A 9,231-nucleotide genomic window follows, 5' to 3' on the forward strand; every position below is an offset into this window, starting at 1 on the left:
TACCTAAAAGAGATCCAATCCAACCAACGTATCAAATCAGCTTTGTTTTCCTGAGTGACACGTCTGCTACTTTTTCATTCACGTTATTGATGCCCAGGTGGTACGGGTTGTTGGGGGAAAGGAGCAGGAGAGAGTGAAACAGACAATCGCTGTTACCACACTGGGAACAGACCTCTAAATTATTGAAGCAGGAGCTTCTCCAGTTCAGTTCAACACGATGATAATGACTATGCTGTTACTAATGCGTGACACAAGGAACTAGGGAAATGAGAGAAGTGTATTCCTTCTACCTGATCCTCATGACATTTATAATTTAGAAAGGGAAGAGAAGGAAATGATTATGTATGGGCCAAAGCTCTGTGCTAGGCACTGGCCATCATTTTTCCTGTTCTCATTAAATCCGCACATCAACCTTTGAAGAATGGGCTACTGATCCCATTTTACAGAAGAGAAAGTTGAAGCCTAAAAAAGTTAGAGTTATTATTCAACCCCATGTCAGAATACCCTTCCTTTTTTATTGAAGTATTTCCTTTCTTTTTAAGGCCCAATAATACTCATTGTACATGTCACATTATGTTTATCCTTTCACCTGTCAGTTGCATGATAAATGGAAACAGTTGTTTCCACCTGTTGGATATTGCAAATAATGCTGCTATGAACTTCAGTGACCAAATATCTTTTTAAGATGCTGCTTTCAATTCTTTTGAATAAATACCCACAAGGGTGACTATTAGATTACACTGTAATTCTAGTCTTAATTGTTTTGAGGACCTGCCATATTTTTTTCCATAGTGGCTGTGCCATTCTACAGTCTCAACAACAGAGTACAAGGGTTCTAATTTCTCCACATCCTCACCAAAACTTGTTGGATTTTTCGAACTAGCCATCCTAATGGGTGTGAGGTGATATCTCATTGTGGTATTAATTTGCAATGATATTGAGTATCTTTCCATACACATCTTGGTTATTTGTATATCATCTTTGGAAAAATGGCTACTCATGTCCTTTGTTGATGTTTTAAGTTGGACTCTGTTTTTTGTTGTTGTTGTGTCGTAAATAGCTATTAGTTTTAAAATTGTACTACAAAACATTTCAGGCATACAAAATATAAAAAAATAACTTGATGAATACCCAATACCTACAATCCAACCTAAAACAGAAAACCTGACCAATATATTTGAAGCTTCCAATATCCTTCTCCTGACTGAATTCCCTTTCACACTCTCACCAAGAGAACTACTATCCAGATGCCAGAGTTTATTATTCCCTCCATTTTTATACATGTAATAAATATTTATATATCTGTTTCTATTCTACTATTGCCTATTTCAGTTCAGTTCAGTTCAGTTGCTCAGTCGTGTCCAACTCTTCGCAGCCCCATGAATCGCAGCATGCCAGGCCTCCCTGTCCATCACCAACTCCCGGAGTTCACTCAAACTCATGTCCATCAAGTCGGTGATGCCATCCAACCATTTCCTCCTCTGTCGTCCCCTTCTCCTCCTGCCCCCAATCCCTCCCAGCATCAAAGTCTTTTCCAATGAGTCAACTCTTTGCATGAGGTGGCCAAAGTACAGGAGTTTCAGCTTTAGCATCAGTCCTTCCAAAGAACACCCAGGGCTGATCTCCTTTAGAATGGACTGGTTGGATCTCCTCGCAGTCCAAGGGACTCTCAAGAGTCTTCTCCAACACCACAGTTCAAAAACATCAATTCTTCGGTGCTCAGCTTTCTTCACAGTCCAACTCTCACATCCATACATGACTACTGGAAAAACCATAGCCTTGACGAGACAGACCTTTGTTGGCAAAGTAATGTCTCTGCTTTTTAATATGCTATCTAGGTTGGTCATAACTTTCCTTCCAAGGAGTAAGCGTCTTTTAATTTCATGACTATTTAACTGACTTTAAAACTCAATATATAAACTGTTATTTACATTCTTCTGCAACTCCATTTACATTTGTGAGGTTCATTTTTCTTGGTACATGTGATCTCAAATATTCATTTTATTCACTCAATAGCTGTGGTTATCAAACTTTTTGGTCTTAGGATTCCTTTACCTTTAAAAAAAATTACTGAGGCTACTGAAGAGCTTTGGTTTAAGTGGATTCAGTTAATCAATATTTGCCATATCAGAAAACAATGCTGAAAAAAATCAGCAGTGGCCACAAGACTGAAAAAGGTCCATTTTCATTCTAATCCTAAAGAAAGGCAATGTCTATCAATGTTTAAATTACCATACAATTGAACTCATTTCACACACTAGTAAAATTAGGCTCAAAATCCTTCAAGTTAGGCTTCAGCAATACATGAACCAAGAATTTTCAGATGTACAAGCTGGATTTAGAAAAGGCAGAGGAACCAGAGATCAAATTGCCAACATCTGTTGGATCACAGAAAAAGCAAGGGAATTAAAAAAAAAAAATCTACTTCTGCTTCATTGACTATGCTAAAGCATTTGACTGTGTGGATCACAACAAACTGGGGAAAATTCTTCAAGAGATGGCAGGACCAGATCACCTTACCTGCCTCCTGAGAAATCTGTATGCAGGACAAGAAGCAGCAATTAGAACTGGACATGGAACAACAGGTTCAAAATTGAATGGGAGTACATCAAGGCTGTATATTGTCACCCTGCTTATTTAACTTATATGCAGGGTACATCATGTGAAATGCCAGGGTGGGTGAAACACAGGCTGGAATCCAGACTGCTGGGAGAAATATCAACAACCTCAGATATGCAGATGATACCACTTTAATGGCAGAAAGTGAAGAGGAACTAAAGAGCCTCTTGATGAAAGTGAAAGAGAAGAATGAAAAAGGTGGCTTAAAACTCAACATTCAAAAAATGAAGATCATGGCATCTAGTCCCATCACTACATGGCAAATAGATGGGGAAACAATGGGAACAGTGACAGATTTTATTTTCTTGGCTTCCAAAATCACTTTGGACAGTGACTGTAGCCGTGAAATTAAAAGACACTTGCTCCTTGGAAGAAAAGCTATGACAAACCTAGATAGTGTATTTAAAAGCAGAGAAATCACTTTGCTGACAAAGGTCTGTCTAGTCAAAGCTTTGGTTTTTCCAGTAGTCATGTATGAATGTGAGAGGTGGACCATAAAGAAGGCTGAGCACCAAAGAATTGATGCTTTCCAATTGTGGTGCTGGAGATGACTCTTGAGAGTCCGTTGGCCAGCAAGGAGATCAAACCAATCAATCCTAGAGTAAATCAACCTTGAATATTCACTGGAAGGGCTGATGCTGAAGCTGAAGCTCTGATACTCTGGCCATCTGATGCAAAGAGCCCACTCGTTGGAAAAGATCCTGATGCTGGGAAAGATTGAAGGCAGGAGAAGGGGACGACAGAGGATAAGATGGTTGGATGGCATCACTGACTCAACGGACATGAGTTTGGGCAAACTCAGGGAGATAGTGAAGGATGGGGAAGCATGGTGTGCTGCAGTCTGGGGCAGGGTTGCAAAGAGTCAGACATGACTTGACAACTGAACAATGAAGAACAACAATTTAAAACAATAAAACCCATTATATAAAGTTAACATAAGAACATATTTTATGATTAAATAATCTTACTTTTTCAACACAAAAGGCAATGAGAAAAGTGGTTCTGTTTTACCCTTTTGTAAATCTCCTTCATGTCTGGCTTAATAGAAGACAGCTGGCTTCTTATTCTTATTTCTGCATTCAGTCTGTTGCTATCATAACACATGGCCTCTGGAAAACTCCACCATACAGAATGAGAGAGAAAAGGTGAAAAAGGTCTTAGTCGTGCTGTGAAATGAGTTTTGATCTGGAAATACCCTGAAAGAAGTCAGCAGGATCTCCAAGGATCTCTGGACCACACTTGAAAATCACTGCTCCTTAGAATTTCACTGAATTAAATATACTGCAATCTTTTTTATCTATTCTTCTGCCAATGTTCAATTTTTTTTGCTTTTCTTAATCATATTGTTGCGAACATTCTTGCAGATATCTGCTTTGCCACAGGTTTCTACAAAATATGCACAAAGTAGCAGAACCGCCGCATTTTGGTGTATACACATCTTCTACTCTTGCCTGGAAAATCCCATGGACGGAGGAGCCTGGTAGGCTGCAGTCCATGGGGTCTCTAAGAGTTGGACATGACTGAGCGACTTACTTTCACTTTTCACTTTCATGCATTGGAGAAGGGAATGGCAACCCACTCCAGTGTTCTTGCCTGGAGAATCCCAAGGATGGGGGAGCCTGACGGGCTGCAGTCTATGGGGTCGCAAAGAGTCGGACACAACTGAAGCGACTTAGCAGCAGCAGCAGCATCTTCGACTACAGTATAGTTGTTGTCAAATTGCTCTCTCAAATGTACAATCTATAAATGCGTCACTAGTTTCCAGCACCTAAAACTTTAACCAAGATTATCTCTGGGAGGCAAGAAATGTGATGATAATTTTTTTTTAATCTGAGAGATAACTAATAGTATGGAACTGTATCCTATATCTGGAGAAAGCCCTCCAGAACAAACAGATGTCTGTTAGAGTTAGAATTAGCAAAAACCACAGCCTCAAAGACAAACTCTGGCAGAGCTCCTTCAAGTAATTCTAGGGAAGAAACACACCTATTTCACTCTCCTCTCTTCAACACCCAATTCAACCATCTGTTGTTGAATTCAGCTGTGTGACCTCAGGCCAAGTTGCTTTATCTCCTTGCAGCCAAAGTCCTCATCTGTAAAATGGTGATCATTCATGATTCTACGGATTAAAACACATTAACTTCAAAAGGATGACAGTGCGCCTGGGATATGTGATTTACACATAAAGCAACAAAAGCCAGTAAGCCTGATGTGAAGAGCTAATCCATTAGGAAAGATCCTGATGCTGGGAAAGACTGGGGGCAGGAGGAGAAGGGGGTGACAGAGGATGAGATGGTTAACGGCATCACCAACTCAACGGACATGCCGCTGCTGCTGCTAAGTCGCTTCAGTCGTGTCCGACTTTGTGCAACCCCATAGACGGAAGCCCACCAGGCTCCCCTGTCCCTGGGATTCTCCAGGCAAGAACACTGGAGTGGGTTGCCATTTCCTTCAATGCATGAAAGTGAAAACTGAAAGTAAGTTGCTCAGTCATGTCCGACTCTTAGAGACCCCATGGACTGCAGCCTACCAGGCTCCTCTGTCCATGGGATTTTCCAGGCAAGAGTACTGGAGTGGGGTGCCTTTGCCTTTTCCACAATGGACATGAGTTTGAGCAAATTCCAGGAGATTGTGAAGGACAGTGAAGCCTGGTGTGCTGCAGTCCATGGGGTTGCAAAGAGTCAGACATGACTTAGCCACTGAAAAACACCACCACCACAATTTCTGAAGAGGAAAAAGTCCACACCAGCAGCTTTAGGAGAGAAGTGAGGCTCTGAGCCAGGAATGAAAGGATGTTGGGATTGGATGAGAGGAGGTGAGATGGGGGTAGGCAAATGATATGAAAATAGTTCCCCTTTTGATAGCCTGGTCAGCAATATTTAGAGGCAGTGGCTAGCTTCAGGGCCTGGGGAAATGCTGTGGCTGATGCCACTTCCCTTGAGAGCCCTAAATTTAGAAGGAACCTGCTATGGCCACATCCACTGTGTGCTGCTATGGGGAGAGGAACACCTGGGATTTTGTCAACTTTTGCTGGAAGATGACTGCTGTATAAGGCATTTCTTCTAACGCATCACATTCAGATTTACTGGGAAGAAAGGTTATTTCCATTAAAAATAACTTACTCCAAAGCTATGATGATTTATTTGAGCCGCTTCTTGAGAAGTGAAAATCAGTTCCTGTCACCTCTAACTGACATATAAAGCAGGGTGGTTATTTATTTGCATATCTTAGTAGAAAAACCTCTCATTTGTCTAAGTGATGCATATATTAGCTATTTTTAGGAACTCCTAGTGCAGAAAACATCAATTCAGATGAATAAAGCAATCCTCTGAAACAGATTGCTAAACAGAAAAATATTTACCAAACAGCAATTCTATGCTATCATTTAGATGGGAGAAAAATATATTGGTTTTGACATGCACAAAACTACAGCGTCCAGGTTTGAACATGTCAAAAAAAATCATCAAAGTAGAATTTATGGGGTTCCCAAGTAAATGTGAGTTACTTTAAGGATAACGCAGTATACCAACTTTATAACATTAATGCTTTATAAGTGGATTTTAAAAACAGAGAATGGTTTAAGATGGACCTCCATCAATGGAACATTACAGTTAGAATTATTACCTTCCTGTTATTCCTTCTTATTTTACAGATTATGCTTTAAAACAACAAATAATATGAAATAGATAAAACAAGCAAATGCAGAGACAGAAGATAGGGTGGTGATTACCAGTGGCTAAGGGGAGAAATTTTGTCCAGAATCTCTGCTTGGGGTGATGAGAAAGTTCTGAAAGTGGATAACTGGCGTGATGGCTGCATAACAGGATACAGCTAATGGATGCCACTAATTCTACACCTAAAAATGGTTGAAATGGTGAAAATTAAGCTGTGTGTGCTTTTAGCATAATAAAAAGCAACAAGTAATCTAAGCATTTATTACTGAATTCACTAACAATATTTTCACAAAATTTCATTCCTGGTCCATTTCCTTTCGTTTGCTAAGTAGGCTGTCACACACCTTTTCTCCTTATTCTCTAAAACTATAACTCTGTCTTCTCCACCTTCAGTAGATGAAACTATTTCACAAGAAGATGGAAGCCTCAAGGCATAAACTTGTTCAACTTCCTTCCCTCTGGTCCAACTTACCTCTTCTCCACCTGTTCTCCCCCAGCTGTGCCCTATGTATGATCACATTCCAGGGCCACATCCCTGGAAACTCTTCTTCTCCTCGACCCCCCCAACTCCCACCATCCTTGTGATCTCACCCCCTCTTCAACCCAGGAGCGACAGAGGAGGAGAGGGTTGGATGGCATCATCGACTCAATGGACATGAGTTTGAGCAAACTCTTCAAAGACAGTGGAGGGAAGCTTGGCATACTGCAGTCCACAGGGTTGCAAAGATTCGGACAAGGCTGAGTGACTGAACAACCACAACTGACTCACAAATGCGCTCGTATTCCCCATCCCTGACAGCCTGTGACTTGGCTTCTGCAGATGTGGCTGCTTCTGCCCTCCCCCAGCAGCAAGCGTCCCTTCCCACCACCGGGCAGCTTCTCTACCCTTTCCCTTTGTCTTCTGTGCCCACCGCTCCGCTGACCCGGCTCTCCCCAAGGGCGCCGATGATGCCAATTTCCAGAACCAGCGGCTCATTCTTAATCTTCTTCCTCCACACTACACAGCGCTGCTGACAGTGCTTCCCCCTCTGCCTGCCCTTTCATCTCTTTGGTCACTCTTTCAGCTACTCTTAGTTCAGCTTTCTTTACCTAAACTTCTGAAACACATCCAGGTTTCAACTTGAGTCCTTTCTGGCTAATCACACCCACATTGGTGGCCTCAGTGATCCTCCACTTAGTGATAACTTCAAAAAGACACTCTTCTTGAACTTCACTTGCACGCCTTTAGTCCTATAGTTTCAGCTACACGCTGGATCGCTCCACGTGTCTTGCTCAAGCACAGCCAGAAAAAATACGAGTTCTGCCTTCTCTTCAATGCTCATGCCTCTCTGCTCTCTCCTGCCCTGCTCAATGGAATTACCATCCACTGACTCTTCCAAGCTAGAAATATTGGAATCAACTGTGAGTACTCCTTGATTTTTGCCTCTTACATCCAACTGTGCAACAAGACCCACCAGTTTTATCCCATTGTTTCTTTTGTATTTGATCCTATTCTCCAATCCTTTTGACTTCCCTGGTGGCTCAGACCGTAAAGCGTCTGCCTACAATGTGGGAGACCTAGGTTCGATCCCTGGGTCAGGAAGATCCTCTGGAGAAGGAAATGACAACCCACTCCAGTACTCTAGCCTGGAAAATCCCACAGAGGGAGGAGCATGGTAGGCTATAGTCCATGGGGCCACAAAGAGTCAGACACAACTGAGCGACTTTTCTCTCTTCTCTTTCTTTCTCTCTTTCTTTCTTTCTTTCTCCCTCCAATCCTTTAGCTTGACAACTTCAGACCTTTTCCCTAGATCATGACAGTAGTTTCCTAATTAGTACCAACCTCCTTGTCTTTGCACGCAGTCTATTCATCCTTCACCTTAGCCATAAAAGCTGCCTTTCCAAAATCTCTTCAATGTTGAAAAACGTAAAACTTCTCTCTGCCTACGGTATGAAGCCCAGACTCAAAAACCACACAATTTCTTCCTTATGGATGAACTTCCAAACTTTAAGGAAACTGAACTTTGGCTAAAGATATCGATTAAACCAGGCATTTAAAAATATTTTGGTTTCTTAAAATGTGTTCCTCTGAATAGTTTTGTCTCAGAGAAACTTAAGCAAAACAAATCTTCCCTCACACAACTAGTAAGATGGAAACAGAACCTATAATGTTAGTTAAGAAAAAAAAAAGCTTAGTAAACACTGAGAGGAGATATATGCAGAAACCCACAACTGATTTAATTTGCAAAACCACAGCTTTAACTCAACTAAAGTAAAGATAACTTAGATAAAATACAACCAGAAAACTGAGATAAAAGAAATGGAGTAAATAAATTAAGCTGATGATTTAGCAAGCAAGGGTCACGGGTGTATGGCATGAAAGTCTGAGAAAGCACTTTGGACAAAGAAAGGTGATGGGTTGACTCCAGAGAGCCCCTGGGAGCAGAAGTTCTTAGGGGAACCCCTGCTTGTTGGAAGAGGATCATTTCTTGGACCATGTCCATTTCATTTGTATGGTCATTTAGTTTCAGGAGAAAAATAAGATTTTATAGGTTGATGTTCAATTTTTGAGGTTGGGGTGGGTGACCACTGGTATTTATTAAGGCTCCTCTGCAGCCAGAATTAAGCAGTGGAAGTCACGAAAACTTCTACTTTCTCGACTCCCACCACCAACCAGCTGTGATACCCTGAATATCTCATCTAAGCCCCAGTTTCCTGGCCTTTAAAAAGAAGGGTCTAGATATACAGAACAGATTTGTAGACATAGCAGGGGAAGGAGAAGGAGGGACGGATTGAGAGAGTACCATTAACATGTATACACTACCATGTGTAAAATAGATAGCTAGTGGGAAACTGCTGTATAACATAGGTAGCTCAGCTCGATGCTCTGTGATGACCTCACGGGGTAGAATGGGGGGTGAGGGTCGGAGGTAGGCTCAAGAAGAGGGGATCTATGTAT

The sequence above is a fragment of the Capricornis sumatraensis genome, chromosome 15, assembly GCF_032405125.1.
Source record: "Capricornis sumatraensis isolate serow.1 chromosome 15, serow.2, whole genome shotgun sequence".
Classification (NCBI taxonomy): domain Eukaryota; kingdom Metazoa; phylum Chordata; class Mammalia; order Artiodactyla; family Bovidae; genus Capricornis; species Capricornis sumatraensis.